Source organism: Austrofundulus limnaeus, unplaced genomic scaffold, assembly GCF_001266775.1.
Source record: "Austrofundulus limnaeus strain Quisiro unplaced genomic scaffold, Austrofundulus_limnaeus-1.0 Scaffold1185, whole genome shotgun sequence".
NCBI classification, from domain to species: Eukaryota; Metazoa; Chordata; class Actinopteri; order Cyprinodontiformes; family Rivulidae; genus Austrofundulus; species Austrofundulus limnaeus.
In genome coordinates this window covers 86,444-92,707 of record NW_013953587.1, presented here as the reverse complement: position 1 = coordinate 92,707, position 6,264 = coordinate 86,444, and the positions used below count along the sequence as shown (strand labels likewise).

Below are 6,264 nucleotides of genomic sequence, written 5' to 3'. Positions count from 1 at the left end.
GAGAAAGAGAATCTGGACCATCCAAAAGCAGCAAAAATGGTGGAGCAATTACCTGTGACATTATGGACAAAGAACAGCACAGATGTGGGGATGCTGGACGTGGACCCTGTAAAATAGTTTTGAAGCCAGGTACCGTTCCTATTTATCATCCGCAATATCGTTTGAGGCATGAACAGGTTAGAGGGTGTGAAAAAATTATCATGGGGTTGATAGAAAATGGCGTCTTGGTACCAACTTCGTCTCCGTGGAACACGGCCATCTGTCCAGTGCCAAAAGCAAACAAGATTGAGTATCGTCTCGTGCAGGATTTGAGACCAATAAATAAAGTAGTGGAAACTTCATGTTATGAAACACCAAATCCTTAGGTAATGTTAAATGCAATAAAACCTGAACATAGGTTTTTCAGTTGCATAGATTTGAGCAATGCATATTTTTCAGTGCCACTGCACAGTGAGAGTCAGAGCATTTTTGCATTTACATTCAAGTCACAACAATATCAGTTCACTAGACTACCACAGGGGTTTGTAGATTCACCATCTATATTTAACCACATTCTGAGACAAAAACTACAGGAGCTGACTCTGCCTCCAACGACGTTACTGTTGATGTATGTGGATGACATTTTGATTGCAGAAGAGAGTAGTGACAGCATACAGTATTAAAAGTGACAGACATGGTTCTAAGACATCTGGCGAGTTGTGGTTTTAAAGTTTCCAGACAAAAGCTGCAAATTGGTCGTGAAAGTGTCACCTTCTTGGGGAGAGTAGTGTCAGGTGAAGGATTTCAAATGACAGAAAAACAGAAGTCTTCTATTCTCAGTTACTCGAAGCCTAATGGGCTCGACACACGGGAGACAACGTCGCTCGCTCTCCATTCATTTCCTATGGAGCCTGTGCGGTGAGGCGACAATCGCTTGCCCTCCTCCAGCTAAGCGACCGGCGAAAATAGTGCATGTGAAATTTTGCGCTCGTACACATACACGTGCACACGCGAGCATGCGACACGACATATGAAAGTTGAAAAATGTTCAACTTTTGTCGCTGTCGCTTAGCGTACAACCAATCAGTGAGGGTTTCATTGACTGACCAATGAGAGGAGAGTATGCTACACACTGCCGTTAGCTAACACTTTCACCAAGTGATTACTAAAAAGCTTTGTGGGAATTTATTGGTACCAGGGTGAAGTTTATGGTAAGTCTTTCCTCATAAAACTGTATCTTGAGTGTGTTTGTTTTTCAATATCATTAGCATCGCAAGATTTGTTTAGTTTACACGTTCGTAATGCACACCTGCCTTCAGAGTAAAGAACCAATCAAATTTTATGAAGACAAGCGACCTGGGAGCGCGATTCGCAACGCTGCGATCACTATTATGTCCCGTGTGTCGGGTTTCACACTGGCTGCAATGACAGCCGTTAATCGCTGTAGTTTGTCGCTGCCCGTGTGTCGAGCCCTTAAAACAGTCAGAGATATGATGAAATTTTTGGGGCTGGTGAATTACAGTAGATCTTTTGTTCCAGAGTTCAGCAGTAAAGTGGCTCCACTGAGGGAGTTGATTTCAGCTGCATGTTGCAGGAAGTACTCAGCTCCTTTAAAGTGGACAGAGGAAGGAGACAGCGCTTTTGTTCAGGTGAAGCAGAGTTTGGCAGGAGCATATGTGTTGCAGAAACCTGATTATTCACAGCCATTTCATTTAGATGTACCTGAACAGGCAGGATTTGTGAATGCAGTATTGTATCAGAAAAGGCTGGAACACAACAGGAGGATCTTGATGTAATACAGTTCAAAACTGGATCACAGTGAAAGGGGTCATCCACCTTGTGTTAGACATGTTGAAGCCATTATGAAAGCTGTTGTGAAAACATCCCACATTACCATGGCAAATCAGGTGATAATTCACACTTCTCATGATGTAAAAGCATTCATAGACTCCCAGGCGTTCACATTTTCATTGAACAAGGCAGAAAGTGTGAAGAGAKTGCTGGACAAACCACATATTCATTTCACAGCTGAGGRAGTGAATATTGCTTCTCAGATGATGACAAACCAGGACCACATTTGTGCAGAGTGGACAGACCAGGAAATGAAAACCCATGACAACGTTTTTCAAGACCCACTAGAGGGAGCTGACATGACATTGTTTACTGACGGGCACTCTCATAAATCTGACAATGGTGAGCTCATTGCCTATTTTGCTGTGGTGTCAGAATGTCAAGGAAAGTTTGTTGTGTTGAGGTCAGAGGTCATTAAACAACCAGCATCAGCTCAAGTAGCTGAATTAAAAGTTGTGACTGAGGCATGTAATTTATCAGCAGGAAAAACTGCTAACATTTACACAGACTGTGTTTGAAAACTTCCTTCAAGCAGTAAATGAGTATGGAATCCCATCACGTGTCAGATCTGATAAAGGAGGGGAAAACATTCAGGTTGTACATTTCATGGTGTCCAGAAGAGGCCCAGACAGGAATTCACATCTCACTGGACGAAGCACACATAACCAGAGGTATTCACTTACTACAAACTTCTTGCATATTTTAATTCTCTGTAAAACTAATCCAACATGTATTTTTGCACATATAAAGTCCTCCCCAGATGTGTTTAAGCTTTAGTGAAACCTAAACATCACGTTTTGTAAGAATGCAAATGACAACTTAGGGTTTTAAGTAATTTCATTTCATTTTGTAACCTTTTAATTTCACTGTCATTTTATTTTTTTTTATTGAAACTGATTTGTCAGAATATGTATTGTTTTTCCCTCTAAATCCAGGATTGAATGACTGTGGAGAGATGTCTTTGGCAGAGTAGTTGATCTATTCTACACAACTTTCTACAACCTGGAATCAGAAGCCTTGCTTAAMCCTGACAATGAGGTGCATCTATATGCTCTACACTGGACCTTCTTACCACAGCTAAACAGACACCTTTACTTCTTTAAGGAAGGCTGGAACCACCATCGTCTCCGCACAGAGAGGAATAGGTCTCCACAACAGCTGTGGTCTCAAAACCAACGTGAAGGCCAAGACCCATCCCAGGTTTTTAATTATTTTATTAAATGTTACAAAGTAGTTGATGTGATTTCATAATTTATTTTTNTTAATTATTTTATTAAATGTTACAAAGTAGTTGATGTGATTTCATAATTTATTTTTCGTTGATTTTATTTTTTATTAAGGTTGACCTGGAATATGGCGTTGACTGGGAAGGTCCACTTGGACACCATCCTGAAGGAGTGAACTTCAGAGGCTACCAGATCCATTGGGGTCTTTTTCCAGTGTGCTAAATGTATATATGGAGACTACTGATGCACTGAATGGTATGTTTTGAAGTATTTCATAAAACAAAATAAGTTTATGTATCCTCTCTGGCCTGGGAACGCCTCGGAGTCCCCTCAGGATGAGCTGGAAAGTGTCGCTGGGGAGAGGGATGTCTTGCGACCTGACTAAGGATAAGTTGAAGATGGAGAAGATAGTTTAACAATATTTGTTCAGGTWTAGTTTTACTTTACAAGTGGTTTTAGATTCAGTTCTGTGACAGCACAGTATCATCCTGAGGCATTTGCCACTTCTATCAATCTTGCTTTTAGTGTTTTCACAGCTAAAACAGGTTTTACAGTAGATCATATCTTGTCAGTTTGGATATTCCATCTGAATTATTGCAMAACCTCGTTTACTTCTTCAGGCCTGTGTTAAACCTGTAACCTGTTTTTTTTTTTTTTGCTATTAAAGTATACTGAGATAATGTAAACATGTCCATTTCATAATTCATGCTTGGTTCACACCACACAATACTGCTGAAAGCCTGTCATGTCACCATACTGATTAGTTGTTTCACTAATGCCTGTGGTGCAGTTTCATTTACATGTTGGATATTTTGTTTACATTGCATTTCTGGAAAGAAGTTGCTAGAAAGTTCAGAGAAATACCTTTTTATTAAACCTTAAATGTAGTTACAGTAACATACAGTATCTGATAGGACAGACAACTGTCAAGCAGTTAACTAGTTAAGTAGTTTATAAATATTGGGCATACAAATTAACAGTCCAATATGTTGAGTTTCTGCCAGGAGAAAAAGATGCTGTTTAATAGAGTAAAACCTGTTCAATAACTACAAATATGTTCAATGAAGTTACTCACTTAGCTCTCATTTGTTCCAGTATGTAAAAATTAAGAAATTGGCTCTAAAGAAAYAAATCTTGAGATAGGAAGAAACATTTTCATCAACCACTGTGTTGCCTTTAAGCTAAATTTTCTCTTGAGGCAGAGTATGCAAGTGGTCAATATTTTATGCTTTAATAACATGCATTATAATTTAGGATTTCAGGTAATTTTAAATTCACACCTGCTTCATAATTCATCTGAATGACAAGTGGTGCTGTGTTTAACAAACTGAACATGTGAATCTTTTTTTGTAACGAAGTTGCTTCTAAGCAAACTTATGACTATAACATTTAGAAGTACATTTGCACAACATAACCCATAACCATGCTCTGTGGTAGTTATTTCCTCCACTACTTTTTACAGTTTTTTCTGTAAAGCTCAAATCTGGCCAAAACCAGAATATGATGACGACATGCTGGCCATAAGGTTTAGACAAAACTCTTCATAGTTCAGTGAGTTTTTTGGAAGCTTCAGTGKAAAGAAGCAGGTAGAGGCCTGAGGAAGAGCACAGTCAATGACTTCAACCTCCACGTTTGAAGACAATACATCCCAGCCAGTCCAGAAGGTGAGGAGACTCNTGAAGTTACTCACTTAGCTCTCATTTGTTCCAGTATGTAAAAATTAAGAAATTGGCTCTAAAGAAACAAATCTTGAGATAGGAAGAAACATTTTCATCAACCACTGTGTTGCCTTTAAGCTAAATTTTCTCTTGAGGCAGAGTATGCAAGTGGTCAATATTTTATGCTTTAATAACATGCATTATAATTTAGGATTTCAGGTAATTTTAAATTCACACCTGCTTCATAATTCATCTGAATGACAAGTGGTGCTGTGTTTAACAAACTGAACATGTGAATCTTTTTTTGTAACGAAGTTGCTTCTAAGCAAACTTATGACTATAACATTTAGAAGTACATTTGCACAACATAACCCATAACCATGCTCTGTGGTAGTTATTTCCTCCACTACTTTTTACAGTTTTTTCTGTAAAGCTCAAATCTGGCCAAAACCAGAATATGATGACGACATGCTGGCCATAAGGTTTAGACAAAACTCTTCATAGTTCAGTGAGTTTTTTGGAAGCTTCAGTGKAAAGAAGCAGGTAGAGGCCTGAGGAAGAGCACAGTCAATGACTTCAACCTCCACGTTTGAAGACAATACATCCCAGCCAGTCCAGAAGGTGAGGAGACTCAACACATCAGAGGTACCTTATAGCACAAATAAGAAATGGTAACTCATAAAAATATAAATACTTTACCTGTAACAAAGACAAAAATCACAGCATATCAAATGAAAATTATAATGATGAAATAAATGAACCTCTCTCTATGAATCTTTGGAGATAACCCATGATTCTGCTGTGAYCACTGAGGGATACAATGTCTTCATCAACATCCTCATCTCTTGGCCWGTTAATGTTGTCCAAAATGACCTAAAAATGCATAAAGGTAAATTTTTGAACCAAAAGAATAAAACTGCAACAAGTATGGATGCTTCATGGACTGACTGTACATGGGTCACATGATCTGCTGTATGTGCTACCACCACCCTGACAAACTACTAGAGGACCTTTTTTTTTATTCAAATGTGAGTTGAAGTACCTGTGGTGTAATGTGCGCGTCACATGCTCTTGGGAACAAAACCTTCACAGCATCTGGCCTTGAACTGAAAAATTCCCAGATGGAAGCATCTTTGAGACCTCTTGTTATGTGTTTTACTTGCTGGGTTGTCCGTCCAAAAACCTGTAAGAAAGAACCGTGTGAAATAAGCCCTTCCATCCAATCATTATCTTTTACCCATGTGCCATTCAACTACTGGCCCGCAGCAAATGACCAAAGTTCAGCCCACCAATTGATTAATTTATCCCTTAAGCCCAAACCCTCGGTTTTCTACTTTAATTACTCTGTTTGGTTAAACATAGACATGTGGTACCTACAGAAATGTCAGAATCTTAAATAGAAGCTGGTAAAAACCATTTCTGTAAATGTTCAAGACAGTTAAAACTACAAGCAGTTGAAGATAAAATGATGAAAGTGAAAATAAAATTTGTTTAAAAATTTGGCAAGTCAGATGTCAAAATATTTCGGTTAAATAGGAGTCATGTGTTAT

The 6,264-nt window shown here is 38.7% G+C and overlaps 1 long non-coding RNA gene across 1 annotated transcript; it reads left to right on the top strand.

Annotated features, from left to right (window-relative positions):
* The first annotated feature begins 1,380 nt into the window (after positions 1-1,380).
* On the top strand, positions 1,381-6,025 carry LOC106534482 (uncharacterized). The gene is made up of 4 exons (XR_001312349.1): positions 1,381-2,501; positions 2,766-3,030; positions 3,171-4,720; positions 5,336-6,025. It is a non-coding gene; the product is annotated as an uncharacterized LOC106534482 (long non-coding RNA).
* The last annotated feature ends 239 nt before the right edge of the window (positions 6,026-6,264 follow it).